At 39.1% G+C, this 26,374-nt stretch overlaps 1 long non-coding RNA gene across 3 annotated transcripts in view; it reads right to left on the bottom strand.

The window, feature by feature from the left end:
* Positions 1 to 26,374, bottom strand: part of LOC148508818 (uncharacterized) — a 71,292-nt gene that overhangs the window by 36,252 nt on the left and 8,666 nt on the right. For all 3 annotated transcript variants that reach the window (XR_015869543.1, XR_015869542.1, XR_015869541.1), the window contains 2 exons: positions 21,091 to 21,175; positions 20,836 to 20,946 (listed from right to left, as the gene is read on the bottom strand). This is a non-coding gene — a long non-coding RNA (uncharacterized LOC148508818). The remainder of the gene's footprint in view (positions 1 to 20,835; positions 20,947 to 21,090; positions 21,176 to 26,374) is intronic.

Genomic DNA, 26,374 nt, shown 5'->3' on the forward strand with positions numbered 1-26,374 from the left:
TGTATAGCCTTGACGTTATATGTATTTTACCTCTACTGCCATCTTGTGGCTTGGGACTAATTGCACTTGGTGAAATTCTTTATGTGTTTTCTTTCTAGCCCCTGCAGGGAGTTCTGGGTAGCGCCAGAGGGCGCGCGTTGCGCTGGTTGTGACGTCACCAGTACCTGACAGACGGCAAACGGGGCTTGGCAGCTGTCTCATTATTGAGGATCTTCTTCTGTGTATATAAGGTAAGCAAGATGCACTGTATCTTTATCCTGATGAAATTTTGTAATAAAATGAAACTTTGACCACGCGGAGATGCCAGTTTGTGTTAGGTGTTTTTACACCACCTATATTTTTGTTTGCAAGTCCTGTGAGTGCCACTGCATTGAAGTTTACTTGTATGGATTTTCCTGGAGGCACCCGGGCAGGATGGTATTTGTATTGGATTGAGTGCCAGCCAACTCTGTTTGTTATATATATATATATATATATATATATATATATATAGGTGTAGTAGGTCCGGCGCATGTCCGGCGGTTCAAATCCCGACAGCGTCAGCCCAGCAAGGGTGAAAATTCCAATCGTCCCTAAGGTAAGTATCACTAACCTAATTCCCCCCCCTAACCCTCCCTTAGGGGTGCCTAACCCTAACCTCCCCCCAAGTGCCCTACTCTAATCTCCCCTCTAACTTCCTAAACCTAACCCCCCCTTCCCCGCCGCCTAAACCTAATTCCCCCGGGGGGTTCCTAACCCTATCCTCCCCCGGCGGTGCCTAACCCTAACCTTCCCTTCCCCTAGCCTAACCCTAACCTCCCCTTCCCCCCCGCGGCTGTCCGCGCCCGACATCACTTCGATCGGGATGCCAGGCGTCAGTCTTCCGGCGTCTGGTTAATGACAGGCATCTAGATTTAGATGCCTGTCATTAGTACCACGCTGGAATTAGAACGTCTGGAAGCCGGCGGTCGGGTTTTAGACCGTCGGCTTCCAAACTACATCCCATATATATAATGTGCTGCATATATAATGTATATAATATATATATGTGTATATAAACTAAATATATAAAAATAATTATACATATTATGTCATATATATTAAAAATGTCTATATCGTATATATTTATCATATATGTTTTATGTATATTTTGTATATAAATAAAGAGTAGAGTACAATTAATTTATTTAATATGTCTGCAATGGAATTGGTATGAAATACAGGCGACTGAGTAGGCACTGGTTCATATCCCCACATCGGCATCCCAAAGGATCAACATCCCGACAGGGGCTCGCAAGTATATTAAACCTCCCCTGTACCAACCCTAACCCTACCTTAGTGGTGCATAACCCTATTTCTCCCCTGCCTGCACTCTAAACCCAAGTCTTCTGGGGGGTTGCACAACCCTAACATACCCCTCCCTGGAGCATAGCCCTAACCTTCCCGGGGGTGCTAATGCTAACCTGTCCCTGCTTACCTTCATTCGGGATTGTCGTTATTTGGACGTTGGGATAAAGATAGACATTGGTATTTCGATGCCTATCTTTAATCCTGAGTCGGACTTTGGGAATCTGTCTGCCAGCATCCTGACAGTCATTAAATTAACTACATCCCATCTGCGACCTGTGTGGAGGTAACATGAAGTCTGTGTTGGAGGTGGAGTTATCAGTAGTTACAGATGGCCCTGGACTCCGCAAAGGCTTATGGGAGGTGCTGAAGCAGGTGGCCATGAGCAGCAGCTCCACCTTTAGTCCTTTTTTTTTAAATAATCTTTAATAAGTTTGTGGAACTGGATAGAGCCCCTTCATTAAGCTTGTGCAGCTGTCCGATAGGAGCTCCGATCGCAGCAGCGGAGTCCCAAGGGTAGGGAAGGAGGTCAGTCTGTGAAGGGCGTGCTGGGCAGCCACCGGCCACCAAATGAACCGGCCCAGCAGGAACTGTCCCTGTGACTCAATCTAACCCTGCACTTCATTATATACAATGTGCAGGACCCTTAGGGCCTGATTCAGACCCACTCGCGAGCGGCTGTCCGCTCGCAAGTGGGTCGATGTTATGGACTGAGCATGCGCACGACGGAGGGAGCTCCGTCGTGTGCATGCGCCAGACGCAATGAGCGAAGGAAAGTCCTTCGCTCGTTGTGTCCGATCAAAGGGGGCGTGCTGTCAATGTTGATTGACAGCACGCCCCCTTTGGTGGGCGTGCCGGGGGCGTGCCTCCCTGACGGGGGCGTTCCTAAGGGAACGCCTCCCGTCAGAAGCCGGCCCACTGACATCACTAGTGATGTCAGTGGGAGTGATTTTGGCTCTGATAGAGCCAAAATCACTCCGGAGCTTGCGGTTGAAAACCTCAACCGCAGGCTCCGGCTCGCAAATTCGATGGTCGCGATGGTCTCGACCATCGCGACCATCACAATGCACGCTCGTATAGCCTGTGGGTGGTGACCCACAGCTATACGAGCGTCCAGGAGGACGCTCCATGAAAATGGAGCCCGGCCCTCATTCAGAGCGTGCGCTCTGCTCAGAGCGTACGGCTCTGAATGAGGGCCTTAGTCTGTAGCCTCTACAGCTATGACAGAGATTGTCCTCATGTGGTCGATATTTAACGTCAGTGGAAGATGATGAAATATAATAAACCGTGATTGTGCCTTTTTTAAAAATAAATGTACCATATAATGTTTTTTAAAAATAATATGATAATAAATTATGACTTAAATCCAACATTTAGAGGTTTTTATTGTCCTCCTAAAATACTAAAGAATGGTTGCACACCATGGAAAAACTATATTACAATAATATCATACAGTCATAGACGTGTCCGGGCTAAAGAACTCTCATTAATCCATCTCTCAATCTGACACATAATCATGCACCATAATTATCTTCAACACAAACATTTTTCTTTAAGTCCTTGTTACCTTTTTTCAAAAGTTTTTCCCTCCAGCTCAATATAAATATCCATTTGATGAACAACTTACACCTACAGTGCCTATTCAAAAAATTATTTTATTAAAATAGTAAACTCATTTTAATATATAGATATTTTTAATTTCATCTAGTAAAATTTCAATGTGATATTGCAAATTAAAATAAAGCAAAGGATATCAAAAAATGTCAATATCATTTTGACTAGGGGTATCAGACACAATCCTTGTAAATTTCTCTAAAGGGATATCATCCTAACTATGTAATTGGCAAATATATGGTGTCTGCTGACCATCCTGTACCTGCCTTTATGAACTGTTTGGAGTGGGTTCCAAAGCTATTCTCCATTGTCTATATATATGTGGTTTAGAACATGCGAATAGGATTATTTATCTATAAATAACTATTATGAGTTTTGGATAAACATTAATATGTGATATATATATATATATCTATATATATATATGTAATAAATTAGTGAATAAATGTTAATGCAATAAATAATAGTACATGATTATGATTATTCATATAATTACTGTATGATACACTGTAAAGATTATTTGAAATTAACAATAAATTATAATAAACAATAATTTGTTATTTTTTTATTTAAATATGGGAGTTTACAATTGTTTTTTTTATATACTATTATCTTTATATTATTAAAATTATATAGTTTAAGTAATAAATTAATAAATGTAATCTTATTTATCTCTTTATAGAAATTTGCTTATTCCAATTTTTGACTCAACATGCTATTTGGTTTGGAATTATTGAGACTTTTTTTTAACATTAACATACTCCAACTGCTTCAAATCAAACACAGTTATCGAGTTGTCGTAAGAGGAAGAGGAAAGAAAGAATTTTCCGAAACAGGCAGACACTGGAGGAAAAAAGAGTGGAGGATATAGTAAAATATATAGATTGCCAAGGAGGGCTATCGAAGAGCTATATGATTTGATTAAAGAAAAAATTGCACCTAAAACCAATTGTTCACACACTATACCTGGTATTACCAAATTGTTGGCTACCTTGCATTATCTTGCAACAGGTTCATTTCAGCCAACATGTTCGATTGTGGATGCTCACAATCAACCCTTTCTCGATTTTTACTCAAGTTACCTATGCCATTTTGTCCCAAGTTAGTTCATTTATCAGCTTTCCTAAACTTGCCACCGAATTTCAGAGTATAAAAATAATTTTTTATTCTGTCGCAAGATTCCCCAATATAATAGGGGCAATTGACTGCACCCATGTTGCTTATCGGCCTACTCATGATATGGACGAAATTTCAAGGAACAGAAAACACTACCATGCCATGAACTTTCAAGTCGTGTGTGATGAACAATGTATTATAACTGATGTTCTTGCTTTTTTTCCGGGATCTACCCATGATTCGTTTATAAAATTCTTCAATTCCACAATCTGACACATACTGCCTTCTGATGCTGTCAGATAGTCTATTACCATCCTAAACTGCTGCAAAATCTTATTGTGAAACTACATTTCTCTTGTAACAATATCTACCACCTGGTATAGTTCATCAGTGACATTATCAAAAAGTTTAGCAAAATCTTCTATCACATATGCCAATTCTGTGGGGCTCATGGTCAGACTACAATACCATTCACCCAACTGTATAAGGTTTCCTGCTGATTTCTCCTCTCTAGACAATTCTGTGAGGCTCATGGTCTGTGTACGATACTATCCACACACCTGTTTCTCTTTTCTGTCTCTTTTCCTCCTTACCCAGGGACTATTCATGGTATGCTGAGGAATACTATTGGTTACCCAGGTGGCAGGGGTGAACTTGGCTAAGGAACAAGAACCATAGCTTCCAAAGGGTAAAAATTTATATACACTATGGGGCTGATTCAGCGCCACTCGCAAGATGTGTAGGCAGTGCTATCGCACAGCAATGCATTAGCACGCCCAATATTTATTAGACAGCGATCACATAGTGTATGCAGACACTCACCAGCCTGTTTTAAGATGCCTACTTGTGCACGTCATGTCCAGGAAGTGTATGCAACCATTAGTACATCAGGTAACATCGGATGCTATCGCAGTGCTTGAGGTTGACCATACCCTGCTGCCAGCACTGCGAGCACTTCAGTGTATAAAAAAGCCAGATGACGTGTACTATGATGCTGTCTTTTAATTATGCACACCTCTAAAATGCTGTTGAGATGCTCTGCGCCTGCATTTGAACCTCCACTCCTCCGTTTTTAATGGCCAGCCCCTGTTACCACCTACAAATGGCTGACCCTGTCACTCACTCTGGTATATTCAAATAGAGGGTTCAAAAAAACCTTGTCTAAGTATAACTTTTTTTAAATAAAAAAAACAAAAAATCATTAGAAATGCCAATCATTATTAATACATATTTAATATTGATTATTTTTTTGTAAAGTATAACATTGAAATAAAATATGTTTTTTAATTTTATTATATAACATGACCTTATATAATGATACAGTATTTATTATTTTCATATAAACGGTTATATAGTGGTAAAATTTTTAAAAAATTACATAAAGATTTTAAGTTTTAACATCATACAGAACATTCATATAACTTTGACCTATTAAATTTAAATTTAATGCAAAGTCAAAAATATTTGATTAATCATACTATAACATTAGTATATTTTGGTAATGTTATACATATAATTTTTTTTGTTTTGAAGAAACTATGGACTTATAGATATGTGATGTTCAAGTAGCCAGACTAGGCAAATGTAAAAACATAAATTTATTATAACAAATAAAAAAAGTAATATAGCCATTATTATGGCATAACAATATTTAAAGATTTATAAACCAAATAAGTAGTTTTATTTAAATTTCCAAAAATTTGTTTTACCAATTTTTTTACATTTTAGGTTTATTAATACCTGTTTTTAAATCAATATTTGACCAAATAATTTTTTAAAGTAGTATTAAAGGTGTATGGCATGGTAAAAGATACTTTTTGGAATAGAACTAAAAAATTTAAATGTATTATAATTTGATAAATATTTAAGTCTAATTGATAACAAAGTACATAGTTTTAACATGAAATATATTATATTGTACTCGGTAAATACAAAAATATCACAATATATTATAACATTTTTTTGCAAAGTATTTAAATAGTTTGCTAACAGTGATTTCTAGATATTTTTTATTAACCTTTTCAAATGTTATTTTACAAAATGTAAAATTGAAATAAATATTTAATTTCATATATATATATATATATATATTCAAATGACAGCCAGCACTCACTGTATGTTTGCAATTCAGGCTTAGCCTGGGGTGATAGCCTCAATGGTGCTCCACGACCACCAAATCCATAGAAAAAAGAACAGACACCAGGGCTTCTCTTCAAAGTGTAAAACACCTTATTTAATATTCACAACATTGGTGCAGTAAAAGTTGAAGTTTCGACCACTGAAATGCGGTCTTTATCAAGACACCTCCAGTCCAATAGACAGGACACACCTACTAACAAAATATGTAACATATACTATACATGAGATATTACATTGAAAGATGATTTTTCTTTATATCTATATTATTTTGCTTTAACATTGTTAGTTTATTAATATTTGGTGATTTTATAGGATAATGCTGTTTTAAAAAACAAAAACATTTGTTTTACCAATTTTTTTTATTTTTTTGGTTTATTAATACCTGTTTTTAAATCAACATTTGACCAAATTATTTTTAAAAGTAGTATTAAAGGTGTATGGCATGGTAAAAGATACTTTTTGGAATAGAACTAAAAAATTAAAATGTATTATAATTTGATAAATATTTAAGTTTAACTGACCGATAACAAAGTACATAGTTTTAACATGGAATATATTTTATTGTACTTGGTAAATAGAAAACTATCACAATATATTACAAATTATTTTTTTCAAAGTATTTAAATAGTTTGCTAACAGTCATGTCTAGATATTTTTTATTAACCTTTTCAAATTTTGTTATTTTAGAAAATGTAAAATTGAAATAAATATTTAATTTCAAGTATCCAAGTAAAAAAACGAAAAAGAAGAGAAGAGAAAAATTCCCCATTACTACCGTGTATATCAAAATAACTAAACAAAAATAGACAACACCAAAATAAATATTTTGAATGGTATCTACTTGGACAAAAAGTTCAAATACCACTATAGAAACAGATAAATAGATGAAATAGAATCCCAAGGTGCATCAGAATAAGGAGAAAACCTTGGGATTCTATTTCATCTATTTATCTGTTTCTATAGATTATTTTTATTATTTATATAGGTGAAACAGTTTGGTATTCTGCATTTGTATTATGGGTCATACTTTATCACTATTTTTAGTAAGAACAATATTGGGTATATTATGGGTTTTCTGGTTTACTTTCTATCTGGTCCTGTTCTATTATGAATGGTATCCACTAATCGTTAGAGCTATTCTAGAAATATGGGCAAATATGCCCTTTATATTAGCTCCTAAGATGGTTGACATATTTCCTTCAATTTTTTTATTATAGGGTTGTTTGGCTAATATGGGCATAAGGTGCTCCTTCTATTAATTGAATATTCATCCTTGTAGATAGCTGCCGGTTTTCCCCTATATTTTCCTATCTTTGGTGGATTATGGCCCTCATTCAGACCCACTCGCAAGCGGGCGCACGTACGTTAGGCGTACGTACAAAAATATTTAAATTCAATGGCTCGCTCGTATTTTCGTTCGCATCTAAAATTCCTCCCTAAACTCTGACGACCCCTCCTCTAACTAACGAGCGTACGAAATAGCGAGCGTACATCCCCGAAATGGCTTGAAAGGAACGCACGCACAAGTATAAACAGGAAGTGGCCTTGTCAGATGTCGATTAGCTGCTCCTTTATTCTGCCTACCTCCATCAATCGTATCATGCCAATCAATGTATCAATTAGCTTAATTGTTTGTTTTTTTCAACACAATGCAAGAAACTTTACTCTTGTCCGTGTTTGTGTTTACCCGCAGAATACGTACGGATGAAACATTCGCTTTTATTGTTCAAAAAACATGTGAACCACAATTAAACAATTGTACTATTGCTGTGGATCCCCGCATATTTCCCTGAGTTGATTTCTTTATTTAAATTTGCTTACGCATGTCACTGCATCAAGCCTATCATAACTCTCCAGAGATTTCTGGCCCTGTCGAACACATGACTCATACACTAACCAATAAAATTGCTCCTGTTAATTTCCAAAATACATTAGCCAATCAGAAAATTTTTACACACTTTATCAAAAATTATTTTTAAGAAAAACACCATTGCCATCATGAGAGCCTCCGCATTCACCAGGCGCGAGCTGCTGGTGCTTACGGAGGTCATGGATCGCCGGATCACCAGCCAACCTCAACCCATGACCAACCGGCAGAAGCGCTCCGCGTATGCGGAGGCACGGTCCCGCCTGCGTTCCTTCGGCTCACGCCGCAACATCGGGCAGCTGGAGCGCAGGTGGTCTGACCTGCAACGGCGAACGCCCCGCTTGCTGGCATGCTTTCGCATGCAGATCCTGGAAAGTAAGTGTTATGTATTGTGGTTTTAATGTTTGTGTTTGTGGGGCAAACTGCGTGTGCATGTTTTCCTGTCTGTCCTATTTATTATTTGTACTCATATCTGCGTGTGCATGTTTTCCTGTCTGTCCTATTTATTATTTGTACTCATATCTGCGTGTGCATGTTTTCCTGTCTGTCCTATTTATTATTTGTACTCATATCTGCGTGTGCATGTTTTCCTGTCTGTCCTATTTATTATTTGTACTCATATCTGCGTGTGCATGTTTTCCTGTCTGTCCTATTTATTATTTGTACTCATATCTGCGTGTGCATGTTTTCCTGTCTGTCCTATTTATTATTTGTACTCATATCTGCGTGTGCATGTTTTCCCTCTATTTCTGATTTATTCATTCTACTGCTATTTGGCTTATTTGTTGTTTTTTTTTTTTTTTTTAGTTTTGTTGCCCGGATTTGTCCATAAACTAACCGCAATTTCTTTGTCATATTTTAGGGGGACAGCCAAGACTCCGCCATCACCGTCCGTCCAGACGGCGTTCCCGGCCACTATCCCCAACCCCCAGCCAACACTCCACCCCAAATCTTTCCCCTATTCCCCACTCCTCCCCATCCTTCCCAGACCCTCTCCCGGAAATGTCGGGCCTCCTTCCCCTCCGTCCCACTTCCCCCTCTCCTCCACCCACCCCTCTTCCAATTACCCCCTCCACAGAGTCCATCATAACTCCTCCCCATTCTTTGGGTAATGACGGATCCTCCGAGGAGGATCATGGAGGTATTTCCGGAGCTCCCGTTTTGGCTCCCGGTATGTTTTTTTTTTGTTTTTTTTTAAAGCACAAACTGTTTGTATGTAATCATGTGTCGTGCCTTTCTTCGTGTTTTTGTGGCTTGACTTTTGGTGATTTTGAAGGTTTGCCTTGACCTCTTCCTGGTGATTTCAACATACACATATCATACCTGTGGGAATTTGTACCTAGGCCTTGTATTTTTGCCAGCCCCCCCTTTTTTTTTTTTTTTTTCGGTTTAGGAGTGATTTGGTTGTTTTTTTTTTTTTTTAATGTGGATTCCCTATTGTTGTATTAACCCACACACTTTTCTCACCCACAGAGGAACAGAGGCGTCGGCAAGAGGTGGCGGATTGTGTGGGGCAGATGCGGCAACATGTAATCGGCATTCTGGTGGCCCTCGACCGGCTGTCTGGCCTCCTTCGGCAGTAGTTTTTTTATTTTTGTTATCTTTTCAAAATAAATTTATTCAGACAAATATACGTTGTGGCTCATTTTTAAAATCCAAAACCAAGATAGTTTAGCATGACATAAGTAGACTGTTCCTGCAAGGATTTCCCTTTTTTAAAAGTTAGATTGTGTTTTGTCTTTGTATGTCAAACAGACACAAGAAACACATAACAGTAACAATGTCATTTCCCTTTTTGGGTGTAGTGTCAATTACATATTTCTACATTTTACAGGTTCCTAGTTGGTGCGCAAGCTGCTTAGGCCAATCTTACAAATCCCAAGGTTGGGCCAGGCTTCCTTTTGGTGTGGGTTGGGAAGCTGAAAACATATTTCAGTTTAGCTCAACTGGCGTCAGTACTGGTTTACCCCTTAGTCAAATGTAACTTGTGTTAACCTGGTTACACTTGCTGTTAACGTCCCAAAAAAGGAAGACCATTTCACTCTCCAAACATTTATTCACAACATAACAGAGAAAACAAAGTGGTCACTCCCAAAAAAAGAACACAGTGATAAATTCAAATACAACACATACCAAGAAATAATTAAATAAAAACAAAAAATCAAGAACTGGTTGACGAAGGACCATGCCAACATGATTCCACAAACATGGCGTTGCGATATGGGTTCCAGAATATATGCCCAAAAGGACTAGATCCAGGTTTGGTAAGGGTAGCAGGAAGTAGTGAGCGTTGGAGTGCCAAAGATTATGTGAACAAACAGAAGATGGTGAGAAAAAAAAAAAAAAATTAGATGTTCGCAAACAAACACAAACACATTAGGTATAAACACTGTAGTTTTGTTCAAACTTACCTAAAAAATCTGGCCACCACATCATCGCGTATGGCCCCCCCACATACTGACCTTCGACCAACCTCGGGGGGGCCATCCTCAGGTAAGGCATCCTCTGGCTGCATTGGGACACCACTCCTTATGGCAATGTTGTGAAATATCCCACACAGGACCACAATTTTAGACACCATATCCGGCACATACATGAGCTCGCCACCAGAGCGGTGGAGGCATCTGAATCGGCCTTTTAAAAGGCCGATACAGCGCTCCACCACTTGCCTGGTGGCTGTAAGTGCGGAATTATACGCACTTTGTGGCCCTGGTGTGGGAGCCAAATAAGGAGTGAGCAGCCAGGACATGCAAGGGTATCCACTGTCTCCTGTGAAAAAAAATAGACCACATCAGGAACACTGTGTATCAAGCTTAACATTGTTATGTACTAAAGGTCTCCACTTACCCAGAAGCCACGCATCACCAGCTTGTAGGTTGTTTAATTTCTGCCATATCCCTGATTGCCGGATGACGAAGGAGTCATGAGCACTTCCGGGTAATTTAGCATTCAGGGACAGGATCTGGAGGGAGGCATCACATACCACCATTACATTCAGGGAGTGATAGTGTTTACGGTTTCTAAATATTGCCTCCAGCCGTGCTGGAGGCTGAAGTGGTATGTGAGTACCATCCACAACCCCTATGATGTGTGGGAAGCCAGCTATTTGGTAAAAATTGGCCTTGGCCACACTAAGGGCACCCATATCCAAAGGCATTTTAATAAAATGATGGAGGTGCTTGAAAAGTGCCTCCATCACTGCCCTCAGGATCCGGGAAAAGGAGGATTGGGAGATGCCCGCCACTATTCCCACCGTTGTTTGAAACGATCCTGAGGCACAGAAATGTAACACCGCCATAAATTGCGTCAGTGGTGGTATTGCTGTTGGACTGTCAATTTGCCGCTCAAGATCACTTTCTATTAATGAGAGAGTGTCTATGATGATTTTGGGAGGTAGACGGTAGCATCTTAAAACCTCATCATCGGGCATTCCAAAAAGGGTGACACGTGTTCGAAATATCTGGGGCCTTGCATGCCTACGATGCCTACGCCTGGGACGAGTTTGAGGTTGGTCGTCTTCCGGGAGCAGGGCCAGAACAATTCGCCCCAGATCTACCTGAAATTCAAAGTTTACAATGTAAGGCTTTTGAGCCACCCCAAAAGTAACATAAAACAACTTAGCTTTCTGATACCATCCATAGCTGCTTACATGCCGGGGTATTGTCATGATACGTATAAACTGTAAAAAAGCCAAAAATGAGACATCAAAAATTTAGAGGGTGAATTTTTGTTTGTCAAATTGTTGCAAGCCAACACATAAAATAGGCGAAACACACATTTGGCCATCGATGAAAACTACATTGCACACCTTACGTCAAATAGGGTTCAAATGGACCCCAAAAATGGAAAAGGGAAAAGCAAAACTGGTTTACATGATGAATAAGCCTCGAAAAATGCGTTAATTAGTTCGCAAATGCAAGTCACTACACCAACAGTCAAAAATGCGTTAATTAGTTCGCAAATGCAAGTCACTACACCAACAGTCAAAAATGCCTTAATTAGTTCGCAAATGCAAGTCACTACACCAACAGTCAAAAATGCGTTAATTAGTTCGCAAATGCAAGTCACTACACCAACAGTCAAAAATGCGTTAATTAGTTCGCAAATGCAAGTCACTACACCAACAGTCAAAAATGCGTTAATTAGTTCGCAAATGCAAGTCACTACACCAACAGTCAAAAATGCGTTAATTAGTTCGCAAATGCAAGAAAAAAAATGGACTTACCCAACTCGAATATATAAGATTTCCAAAAAAAAGGTCTTTGGGTCCGAAAGCCAAAACAAACTAAAAAAGATGAAATTAGTGTAAAAAAAAAAATAGCTAACCAAAAACCAGAAGTAGACACCAATTGGCCACAAATTAGACTGCACAAAACTTACCAAATCAGGAAAGGATGGGGAAAAAAGCAAAAAAATGCGAACGGAAAACCAAAACAACTGTAGCAAAACCAAAAAAAACCCAACTCTGCCAAATCCTCCAACCGCAAACAACCAAATCCAAACAACTTAACCGCCAACAATCCAACAACCCAACCTCGACTCCACACACACCAAGCCATAAATAGTGTTTATTTTCCCGCACAAATTAAGGATGAATCATAGGGACGCACAATCAATGATGCGGCCGCAAACTAAGGACGCATGTATAAATACGTCACGAAATCACATTGAATTTCTGGTTGATTTCATTCTGGAAGCAGAGACATGGCTTCAGACCAGGGAAACAATGGCCAAAAATCCGGCGGTAAGGCCTTCATGCATTTTGTCTCAATGATTCTTTTTAAACATAATATTGGGCAAGTTGTGAAGTGGCTAAATCTGCATATTTACCCAAATAGGTGAGGAGGATGACATGGAAGAGACTGCTGGCCCCAGTCAACCCGCCAAAGCTGCCAAAAAAAAAAAGGCAGCCACATTTCACAAGCAAGGAGATGGAGGTTTTGATCCAGAAGTGCGTTGACATCCTGCCCCAGGCAGCCAGGAATATGAGCCAAAGCCAGAAGTGGAGAATGTGGGAGGAGGTCGCCGTTGCTGTCAATAGGGTGGGTGATTATGTCCGTCTAGCCCGGGATGTCAAACGGCGGTAAGTAAACACTTTCCCATCCTATAAACAAACCCCATTGTAAAAAAAAGGATAATGGTTCCAATTTCATTCCACAGATGGGCAGACTTCAAATATCGTCTCAAGCAAAAACTTGCCGACAGGGCTAGGCATGCAAGGGGGACAGGTGGGGGTCCCACCCCTGTGTCATTGGAGTTGACAGACTTAGAAGAGCTGGCACAGGGGTGTGTGCAGGCTGTGGAGGTGTTTGGCGTGTCCAACATGGATACGGACATGCCAGACTTTGCGGCTCCTCATGTTGGCCAAGGTAAGTCTTGTGATGTCACCAACTCTGAAATGCTATTGTGCCAATATGTAGATTCTAATGTGAGTCTTTTCGCATTTTTCCTAACAGAGACAGAGGCGGATGAGTCTGCTCCAGAGGGGAGCCTTGGCCGCAGAATTTCTGCTGGCTCTGCAGGGGAGGAACCAGTACATCCGGCTGAGGACCCTGCAGAAGCCAGTCCAGGGCGTGCCCCCTCGCAGGCAGTGGGCCTCCTCACAGAACTCAATTTTAAATCGGATTTCCATACGGAGATTCTGCAGAGGATGGACGCCAGTCTGATACGGGTGGCTGAGGCCCTGGAGCAAAATGCTGCGGCCAACGTGACCATTGCTCAGGCCCTGGCGGAAAATACCAGGGCCAACATCCGCATCGCCGATGCCCTGGAGCAGCTCGTTCGCCAGCACATGGTGGAGCCGACCTCCCTTCCTGCCGGAACATCCGGATCCTCCACCTCTGGCACAACATCAGCCAATCCTCCAAATGTGCCTAGCCCTGTGCCTAGTCCAGAGGCCACAACATCTGCCTCTGGACAGGCCAGCCCGATGGCATCCCGGACCCGGTCTGGCGCCCACCCTCACCCAGCCAAACGGGCGAGAAAACGGTGACAGCAATGGCGACTTTTCCCACACTCCTTCTGTGCTTGGCTCATATTCCTTTCTGGTCAAAACTTCCCTCTCCTTTCTTGTGAAATTTTTTTACATTTGGTATTTACGTTTATGTTACCAGTTATGGCTTTTTTTTTTTTTTTAACAAATATCTTTGCCACAAAAAAAAGGCAACAAAATATTAGGCCAATTTGTTTGTGTTTAAACAATAAATTTAAAACAAAAAACTGACATTGTATTGTGACATTATTGTACAAATGGGTTACATTTAATCCTGGCCCTAAAGGCAAAAACTGACCCTCTTAAAAAAAAAAAAAGGCCTCTTTAAGGAACGTTTAAAAAATCACATAGCGATGCAAATTCCACAGTAAACCAAAAAAAAGGGGAGCTAATTAAAACATGATGACATTATTGTTACAATAGGCCATAACCAACAAATTGTGGCCAAAATAAAACATCAAAAATGTACGCTAATTGATTGTGTAATCATGACATTAGCAGCTCTGATTTCCACCTACGTACGCTTTTGTGCTATCCCAATAAACTGCTTTCCAAACACATACCAAGCCGGTTTTCAATCCAACACTAATTACTTTACTGACCAGCCGCGATTAATCGCAGCACCATCCTTGAGTCCAGGGACGGAGGAGAAGGCCATCGCCAATGTGGTCGAGTAATCCTGACCCTAAGCTGTGCGAGCATTTTGAAGGGAAAGCGGATGTTCCAGTGACATATGAGACGGTCCGAACACATTTGACGTTCGCATCTGCTAATGTATGTACGCCCCCAAAACGCCTCACCACGCCTGCGTTTTTTCATCTCCACCCCCGTCAACACCCAAAAACGCCCTGTTCTGTCAATCACATTTGACATGTCACTTCCTGTACGCTATTTTAGGAACGAGAGAAAAAAAACTCGCAATCTGCCGTACGCACATGCGCAGTGTAACACCAACGCATGCGCGGTTAGTCAACATCGGAACGCAACGAGCGTACTGTTGTTAACGTGCGGCTCTGAATGAGGGCCTATATCTGGAGTGTGGGCAAGTTTGCCCTTTCCATGCGGTGAATTGGGCCTGAAAGATGGCCACCGCATGTATCTAGCCATCTGACATAACACATCCGCGCCTGAGTGATTCATGCGTCGCAGGTTGATGACGGCGCTCGTTTGAAGTATTTAGGGGGATGTGGAGGACAACTGGGCACTGGTCTCTTGGCGTTCGGCATGATCGGGCAGTGTCATCTGCATTGACAGTCTGCATGATTGGAACAGTGTTCCTAGAGGTAATTGTTTATTTGTCTGTCCATTGATTGTTTATATGCTGGTCAGCCATAGGCTATGGGCAGCTGTTAACATGTATTACTGATCCCACTATCTATAGTTAGTGAGGTGATTAGGCGGCAGTATATCTAAATGCATGTGTTTCTTATATTGGTTTTATGTAATTCAATGTGGTTTTTCAGGTGATCATCATCACTGGGCAACGTGATACATGCGGGCATTATGATTTACCTGAAACCTGTTGATACAGGAATTTTTTCCTAGGTATGGGACACACTGTGTTTATATATGTACTTATCTCAGTATGTTGATTTAACATTCAGAAGATTTGGGAAACCAGCTATCCATTGGAATCTATCTTAAAAAATATATATAAGGGGTTAATATAGATGTGGGTACATGTTCCCCTCATTGTCTCTATACCTTTAATTTTTTAATATTTGCTATAAGGGTTACTGTTATGATCCATCAGTTTAAGATCTCTCTATGTTGTTTTTCTTGACTAGATTGTTCCATTCATTAGACACTGGGGACATTATTAATGTGTATTCCAGTCTATATTTAAATATTGAAGCTTAATGATCTTTTGCTGTTTTCTATAGAGATCGATTTTCAGTGACTATCCTGTTGCTAGGATTATTGAGTGTACATGTCTTTTGGTATGTTGGCAATATATGTTCACTTGGGGGGTTTAAATAGAATGGGGCCAGATAGACTTTGTCATATGATAGTGATTTGTTTTTTGTTTCTGTTTCTTTTCTAGATGTTTATATGTGATGTAGTGTTACAGACACTTGTCTTGATAAAGGTCTATTAACAGATCGAAACGTCGACACATATGGAGTGGTGTCTGACATTTAAATAGATTTTTCATCCATCATGTCTCAATAAAATGAAAAATTATTTTAAGTGAGTGCCTTCATCCAACATTTATTGGAGGATACGATTTTTTCTATATTGATGGACTTTCTGTCTTGAAGTGCACCCTGAACAAAATTTGTAATAAAGGTGTGAGTGCAGAGTATTCTTGGATTATATATATATATATACACACACATACTGTATATATATTTAAAATATTAACAAAATAAGTAACATATACTGTATATGAGATATTACATTGAAAGGTGATTATTCTTTTTTTATGTCTATATTATTTTGCTTTAACATTGTTAGTTCATTAATATTTGGTGATTTAAACAAAATAAATCATATATTTTACTTGAAAAAATTACATTTAGCTAAAATTTTATTTTTAGTTTAATATTGATTCACATAGCAACATGTAACATTTTATTTTTAAACTACAAATGAAATCTCCAGTGTTTGTTGTGTGGCCTTTTTCAATTTTATTGGAGGGTTTTTCATTATAATTTTGATGATTTGAGTATGGCCTGGACATTGGATATTCATTCTCATGTTGTTTCCCTTTTTTGGGTGGAATTGGACTAGTTTGAGTAAACACATCAGATTTGTGATTGTTATTGTGAACATTTAAATTGACACTGGTCATATCTGATGAAGTGGATAAAGATATAGTAATAGATATGCACACCACTGCAATTTGAGAATAACTTTCGGTTTGTTGAGACAGGAATGATTGCACTATATTATTTAGAATGTTTAAATCTTGAGGCAATCCATGAACCTCCTTGTTTATTATAGCTTGACATTGTGTAACAGTTTGAACAAAACTATTGTTTATAAGACCTGATATATTATTATTATTTGGAATGGCGATAAAATTAGCTAAGGGGTTTGTTTGAACATTATAAAGTATTCTTGTAGCACTGGAAATATTCGAACTAATTGACCCGTTAAAATCAGTTTCAATATGGGTATGTTCATCATCCACAGTTTCTCATGAGTATACCATTGCAGGTTCATCTTGTAAATTCTCTGTTCAATTTGAAAAATTATCTAAATTCTAACAGTCAGACCATGACATGATATCAATCTCATTGTGCATGGTGTCGGAATCTGAGTAAGAAAATAAAACAAAAATCTTAAAGCTGTGGTTGTGTCCGCACAGTTCTAAAGGTAATGATGTGAGTTGACAAATGGCAAACCTACAAGCAATGACTACCTGGCCTGTTGGGAAAGCCTGGTGACACTGACACAGAAGCCAGTGCATCAACCAACCTACTAGGGAGATGGTTCTGCCAGTGTAAGCGCGTTGCGGTGACGTCAGACGGTACCTCCGACTGACGAGCTGTGTCACACTCATGGTGAAGCTACTTAGGTAAGTGCTGTTATGCATTTCTGTATACTTCCTGATGAAAATCGTTTGATTGAAATGTTGGAGTAAATTTGTGGTTTCTTATAACCCTCGCTGTAACGTATTTATTACGGAGTGCCGCTGCCACCCTACTTTGTTGTTTGATACATTACAGAGGTCACCAATTTCCAGGAACTATAGGTGACACATCCCGTGCCCTTGTAGTTACCAGGTTTTCTCGTCAGGAAATGGCTTTTATCTGCTTTGCTGTGTTGGGTCACATCTGCTTGGACCACATAATCCCTTATGTTGCGGCCACGACAGTAGCAGAGCATCAATTTAGTTTGGTTCAGAGCGGGCAAGGTTGAATCGCTTGTAATTATATTCCAGTGATCTTTGGCTATTTTGACTGTAGAATTACTTGAAGTGGAAAAGGTGTTGATCATTATGATTTTTTTGTGAGGTTTTTCTTTATTCTCCAATTTTTCCAAAGTTTTGGATCTTGGTATGGCTAAAACCTTTTCTTAAGTAGCTGCTAGCAATGATGGCTTATAGCCCCTCGCAATAAACTTTAAAATCATAGAGTCCATTTGTATTGCTGCATCTAATGGGTCACTACAAATACAATGTACTCTGAGCATTTGTGAGAATGGCAATCCATTCTTTAATGGTACAGGGTGATGGCTGGAAGCCTGTAAAAGTGTGTTTTTGATCTGTTGGCTTTTGATAGATAGATGTTGTTAATGAGTTGCGGATCACTACGTCCAAAAAATTTATTTCTTGTTCGTCAATTTCTTTATATCTTGATCACAGGTGTTAAAGTGTTCCAAGGATTTTTTTAGATGTTCTTTTGTTCCGGTCCAAATTATGACTATATATCGTCTATGTACCTTAAGAATAGCTTGATGTGACTAGCAATCTCTGGAGAGGAAAAAAATAGCCTTTTCAATGCCAAACATTTAGGCGTTTGCGTACGCTGGGGCTACGCAAGATCCCATGGCACATCCTTTGTTTTGTAGGTAATAATTACCGTCATAAAAAAAGTAATTACGGCTTACAGTTAGCTCCAGTAGGTTAATATAAACGAGATATCAGGGCCAGCATACTTCGTATTGTTGGTTAAGGTACATCGAGTAGCTTCAATGCCTTTTCTATGTGGTATATTTGTGTATAAATTGACAACATCGACTGTGCACAACTGTGAGTTTTCAGGAATGGAAGACAAAGACTGCAATTTCAGAATCAAGTTTGTAGTGTCTTTCAAGAATGTTGGTTCTGATTGAATTACCAGCTGCAAGAAATGATCCAAATATTGTGATATTGTGTATAATAGAGATCCCCAGGCAGAGATTGTTGGCCGGCCCAGGGGGTTTAATGGATCTTTGTGTAGTTTTGGAGTCATGTACAGCAGCAGCACTATTGGGAATGGAACTGTCAGTGCATTGGCACACTTTTGATTAATTAAGTTGTTTTCTACTGCCAGTTTTAGTACAGCATCTACCTCTGTTTTATATGCTTCTGTGGGATCTGTATTTATACCTGAGTATAAAGTGGTGTCCAATAGTTGTCTGTATACATCGTTTTTATATTTGTCGGTGTCTAATATCATGATTCCCCGCCTTTGTCAGCAGATCGAATGACAATGTCCTTATAGGTACTGAGATTTATTAAAGCAGCAAATTCCATGTGTGACAAATTCATAATTTGTTTATCCTGATCTTCTTCAAATGGTTTACCAGGTGAAGGTGCAGAACAAAAAAAGATTAAAACAAATGGTGTCTGTTTTTACTGGGGGGGTCCTCAAGGATCCCCTGCTTAGAATGACTTGTGGTTAGAGTTAATGCTTCGGCTGGGGGGCCTGTTGAAAGGGCTCCCCTGGCTATAACATCAGTTTGCCACTAGACAAAGTCTGGTGCTGGTTCTGGTAAATACAGGGGGACCCTACTCATTTTTTTTCCCCTGTATTTCCAGTATCGGATCAGAATCCAGTGCTGGTTGTGGTGAATACTGGGGACTCCTACGTAGTTTGTTCCACCATATTCTGGCAACCAGGACTGGTTCTGATTAGCCTGGTGTTGGTTGTGCTTAATACGGGGGGACCCCTACATCATTTGTCCTCTGTATTTTCACAACCAGGACCTCCGATGAAAATCCAGGGGCGGGTTGTGTTTGGGGGGTGATGTCCCATTTTTTTTTCATTTTTATTTTACACAAATTCAAATTTTAAACACAAATGCATAGATGGATCTCACTGATTCATCCATGCATCTGTGTCTTATTTTCTAAGATGCATGCCCAGCGCCAGTGAGCACCGCTGATGCCCCTGTGCACTGCTACCACTGGTCCGCATGCCGCTGCCCCACACTCCTGCAGCCCGCTTCTGCAGCCTTCTCTCCCTGTGCATCCCCAAAACACCTCCTGTGTGCTGGCCTTCCTCCACTTGCGCTAATGTACCATTTTGTTGCCCTTCTCCCCTGCAGTTGGCCCGGTTTGCTCCCCCAAACCCTGATAAATAATACATTTTAAAAAAGCAATGAAATTCCTTAGACAAAAAACTTTACAGTTTCACATTAAGGCTTCTTAGAAATTATCTGAAATTTCACAAAATCCATTGAATTTCTGCCACTCAAAATTCAAAAAGCAATGAAATTACAATCATTAAGGCTGACACCTTAATGGGCGTGTTCCTTGGGTAATACAGATATGGTATGGTATTGCTGTAAGTCACAAAATGGTGGAGCTACTAATTCACAGAACTGTGTGCTCATTGGAATACACAAATGCAGTCTATGCAACTGAGGTCTGAGCAGTTATATGGCTCCCACATCCCACTCAGTGCCCAAAATCTTCCCATTGGATCATCACAACAATCTCACTGGTATCCATCAGCCTTAATTAATGAAAATTCTTTGCTTTTTGAAGTTTGACTGGCAGAAATTCAATAGGTTTTGTGAAATTTCAGATAATTTCTAAGAAGCCATAATGGGACATGTGAAACGGTAAGGTTTGTTGTCTATGGCATATATATATATATATATATATATATATATATATAATATATAAAATGGAGCAGCACAATAAAAACCGGAAACATGAGGCAGAGGGTGGGGCATAGAGGAGGAGGAGACTGTCCTGTTACTTTAAATGTTACTTTGGTGTTTTGCCTCATTTAGCTCCACCTATATCAAATTTCTACAGTGACCCCCTAAACATTATAGAGAAATCTAAATGAGCCATGATTGTTATCCATATATGGCAAATATATTTAAAATGTATAGTTACCATTTATTTGGTCATGACATTCCTGATTGAGATTTGCACCACTACCTCCTGGATTTAATGTAGAAAAATCATTCAGAATTGAGTTTTTACAAGGAGATTGATAATGTTCACCTTTAAAAAAAAAAATAGATTAAAATGCTTATTTATATTATAAATTATTTAATATACACATCAAATCCAAAAAAATATTCAAATTGTATACAAGACATTTATTACAATTATTTACAAAATGTAATAATGTTAAGTAATACATACATTCAATGGTGTGTGGCTGCATTTCAGAAGACACTGCTTAAGGTTTTTGTAAAATTTTTCTTTCTCTTCGGTAAAACTTCCTCCACTAGAAAAAATAAAATAAAAATAATAAAACAAATTAATATTATAAACATTGGTTTTATACATAAAACAATATAATTAGTAAAACAAAATTTATTGTTATGCTAAATTATTTATGGGTAGATAAAACGTATGTAAATTTATTATTATATAGTGTTATAGATACTATAAATGTAAAGATTAATGGAATGGAGATAGAGTAGATGACACAGAGAAGGTTCAGCGCCATAATTATGTAAAAACATAAAGGTGGATCGGTGAGACACACGGGTGGTCAAAATGACTCTTTATTTTGTTCTTATGGTTGCAAGAGTAATTATCCCTAGTCTTCCACATGTGTTGATTAAGGCAGGTTTGAAAGGCTTTAAAACAGATAAATGTGTGAACAGAAGACCACGTTGCTGCCTTGCAAAGCTGCTTTGCATAAGTGCCATTACGAGTGGCCCAGGATGTAACAAACAATCTTGTTGGATAAGCAGTCAACCTGGGCAGTGCTGGCAGGCTTACCACTATGCACCTTAAGGCGGAAGGATAACCTGAGCTACCTGGCTCAGGTCTGCTTCGTAGCCGGCCAAACATACTTATAGAAACCATAGTAATTGATAAGGAAATTAGACTTACAGATATCCCTGGTAAGATAAATATACAAACTGCCCTAACAACATCCAAATATGCCTCTTCAGGTGAATCCTCCAGAGACTGAAAGGCCGAGACCATAATCTATTGATTGAAGGGGCAATCTCAAATCCATTTTCGGGAAGGTAACCTAGTTGAGTCCAAACAATAGACTGGTCCAATTTAAAGAACAGAAAATGGGAGCGACTTTTCAGCGCACTCAAGTCTCACACTGTCAGAGCCAAAACTATTTCCAGAAGGAACATACTCTACCAGGTGAGCCAATGATAGGTCTACCAAAATTAAATGCTTGATGGGTGGTGCCTGTAGAGCCCGGATCCGCAGGGCCACCAGAGAACCAAACAAAGGCTGCACGTGGAGAACACCCAGTAAAAAAGGTAAGAACATTCAGGCATCAAGTCAAAATCTCTCTGAAAGAGAATCAAAAGGGCCGTGACCTCCACTTTTTCAGGAAGGCAGAAGAAGACACAAAAACAGGATAGCATGTAGAAAAGAGAGAATTTATGAAATCCAGATGGATTTGGGGTTAAACATTCAGAAAGTACACCTGGAAAAAATGATAAACAATGGAGGAAGATTTCCGTGCACTCAACATGGTACAAATGACTGATCATGATAGACCTTTAGCTCTAAAGATGGATTTCTCAAGAGGCACCTCATCAAAGTGATACAAGTCACATCCAGGTGGAATAATGGGTCCTGAAACAGATACTGTTGTGGAGGAAGACGCAGTGGGCCACTGAATGATGAAGGCTGAAAAGATCTGCATACAAAACCTTCCACAGCCATTTTGAAATACTATATTCAAGGTGCTGCCTTCCAACTTGAACTCACAAAGAAGTCTCATCAGAAATGAGGTGGGAGGGAAATATGTACTCAAGTTTACAAGTCCACGTAACCACCAAGGAGTCAAAGTCAACCTTGACAGCCCTCAGGGAATCTGGTGCAACATCCATACCACATTACACTCTGGTTGTACCAAGACGCCATCTGATAGACTTACGGCAGGCCCCAACAATGAACTAGAAGCTGAAGGAAGTTAGGATGATGTTCCCAGTATACGCCTTGAAGACTTAGAGAATTTTGGAACCCCCAAATAAAAACTCACAATAGAGCTGGAACATTATGCTCTGCCCAAACAGAATATGTGACTTACCTTTTTCACTATGACTGCCTCCCGGATATTATATTTATGCAACGGCCGTCAAGTTGACTGTTTATATGTGTACATGGTAATGCTCAAGGAATCATTGAATCATTCAATCTCTGAAGACAGCTCTTACTTCCAGGACATTAATCAGGAGACGGCTCTCCAGAACCGTTCATAGAACCTGGAAAGACTCCTGGCAGGTTACAGCTCCCTACCAGTGAAGACTGGCATCCGTGGTGAGAAGGAGCAAGTTCAGAATGGGCAACCCTTCTCCAGGTGGGAGCTCTGGAGCCACAATGCAAAGGAGAGAAAAAAAACCTAAATTAGGATAACCATCTCAGCCTAGATCTGGAGTTGAGATACATTACAACTAGACAAAATCTGCGCCTGAAGAGGCTGGTAGTGATACTGGATGTATTCCACCAAATCGCAGGTCAAGACTAGAGATCCCAGGATCCGCGTGCAGGTGTTATTTTACAGCCGGCAATGAAGTAAGAACTTTCGATTCATGTTTTGCAGATCCAGAATCTTGTCTACTAGGAGAAACACTCTCTAAATTTGAGAATCTAACAGGGCCCCCCGGGTGGAGCATATTATGTTCCAGAGTCAAGGATGAAATTTTCCAATTAATGAATCACCAGTGTGACTGTAAAAGATAGTTTGTTAGGCGAGGGTGCTTTCTAAGCATATCCTAGTTATCTGGCTGGAATATGTGAATCATCCAGTTAAAGAAGAATTATTTTAAACTTGCGCCGCAAATGAGCTACTGAATACAAGTATGACTTGGTAAGACTCCTCCTTGACTGCAAACCTGGAGGAAACACTGGTGACTAAGTTGGATAGGCACATGTAAATAATCATTCATGGATATCTATTTCAGATCATTAATTGCCCCTGGTTACAAAGGCAAAGAACATGGAGCACAACTACTCAAAAGAGAACTTTGTAAACCTTAAATAATTTTTTCAAGAATTGAGTTTGAGAACTTGGCGGAATGTGTCCTTTATCTTCTGAACCAAAAAGAGATTGGTGTAGAAGTCAGCCCCCCACTGATCCTAAGGGACATGAACCATTTACATTGGAGGCCTGTAAAGTACGAATTGAGTACCACATGTGCTTTTTTTTTTCCAGCATAACCTGGAAGGCCTGTGGACGCCTTCTGAAAGTCAGAACGTGGCCTTGCGAGACCAAGCCTGCAAATCCAGGCAACCAAAGAGGTTGTCATTCAAACCTAGGAGAAAAGCAGAAGCCAGCCTCCATCACTGGGGTCCCCCTGGTAGAGGCCCACACAGTCATGCGGTTGGCTTGTCTGCTGGTTTGGTAGCCAGGCGTCAAGATAGGCCAGGACTGCTTGCTTTTGGCTTTGGAGGTCTTACTGAAAAAATTCTGGAATGTATCAAAACACTACTTAATGGCTGCCAACAGCCCGCTTGCGCAAACTATAAAGCAGTGATGCCGTAAGCACTGCAGTAACCCCCGTTGCCAGAAGTGCCCTGCTGGTGTATCGGGGGTGTTGGCTTTGCAATCTATTTATTTAAAACCACCAGTAGTCTCCACACTGGCTTTGAATGTAGAGCTGATGAGACCCCCTGTAGCTGGGAGCCATTTCTTACCTTACCGATGCCCACGGCGTCAAGCAGTGATCCACGGTGTGATGTGAGTGATAATATAGATATTTTCTATAGGTATTTGGAATGTTAAAAAATTGCGCCAGTGGAGCAGTTATTAATACTTATACCCCTAAATCATTTAACTCATCTTCCAGGATGAATTCAACAACACTACATCATCTGATATGATTGTAAATATGTATATGTAATAAATCAAGACTGCTATCTACAATCAATACAATGTTTTGGGGGTTTTTTAACAATTTTTATCTTTAAAAAAATAATATGACTGCCCAATAATTTAAAAACATACTAACCATTATATTATTGTGATTAAAAAAAAAATCATTGATCATCAACAAAATGTAAAAAAAAAATTTCATAATACAACTGTTTTTTGTATGTTATCTAAGAGACTAAACTATTACATTTAAATTAGACCTATATTACTCAAATACATAAAAGCAATGTATAAGAGAAAACACTATCTTAATAACTTACCAAAATTATCATTAAAATTACCCATATCCACACCTCCCTTCACTCCAGCAACTACTACAGGAGATATTTCTTCCAAAATCTTTTCCCAATGAACGAATTCAATCTCAAGAAGAGGACCTTCTCCTGTACCTTTAGCATGATTGTGCAAGTTGGATAATTTTTTCTTAACTGCAAGTTTGCAATCACCAAATCGTTTTTTACAGGCATTTGCTGTTCATATGCAATACCCATTTGCACTAACGTCTTCTGCTATTTGTCTCAATAAGGCCACTCATAAGAATTTTGAATTCCAGGCTGGCCGAAAAGTTTACTATAATTCTTTATGACAGATTCTACTAGTATTTCATTTTCTTGGTCTGTGAACCGATGAGATCTTATATGCTCCTCGGTATTTTTTCTCTTTTTTTTTTTTTAAACTTGAAATATTTACTGTTGTTACAGTAGTACAAGTTTGTTCTCATTCTAGATAAATGATGCAGCTAGAGAACCATTATTAATGTAGTCAATATCAGTGCAAAATTACCTAAATAATAGGTTTATAAACAAATGATGTTACATAATTAAAGATGTTTTATAAATATCAATGCTTTACTAATATATATATTAGATTATGGTGTTGAAATAAATACCCTAGTCCATTCTCAAAACATCCATCACCTCTATCCAGCATTGGAAGTCACTCACTGATAAGGTGTATTTATCTCTCTTTATTCATAAATACAGAGCTTTTTAGGCTTTGTATGAGGACTTGAAAACATCCAGAGGATAGAGATGAGGTTTGAGGCAGGCATTAAAGAGAAAGTAAATTGATTTAGACATGGCAAAGTTTATATCAATTAAGTTTTAACATCTACATATTACACCTCAAAACTATTAGATATTTATTAACTATTTTAAGTAAAATTATAATTAAGATGATAATTATGAATTCAAAGGGAAAAATAAACTTGTGAAAACTTTTCCAAAATTTTTATTTAGAAAAATCCAAATTTTATCCATAAATTTATTAGAATTTCATTAAAAATTACTACAAATCATATTCCTTTAAACAATACAATAAGATACCACCATCATTCCTAAGTACTTATCGCATACCTATACTAATAAATGTAAATATTACCATGAACTGTTTTCTAAAAGTCTAATTTTTTATCTCCCTTATAGAGTCTTAAGGTGGGTACACACCTAAGCAATATATCTGTAGATCAAGTGATCTGAAGATGATGGTCATTCATACAAACTGAACAACCATCATCTGCATGCTGCAGCGGGCCCCGCGGCTACCACTGTGTGTGTACAGGCGGTC

This window comes from Taudactylus pleione, unplaced genomic scaffold (assembly GCF_031769625.1).
Source record: "Taudactylus pleione unplaced genomic scaffold, aTauple2 ptg000342l, whole genome shotgun sequence".
NCBI lineage: Eukaryota > Metazoa > Chordata > Amphibia > Anura > Myobatrachidae > Taudactylus > Taudactylus pleione.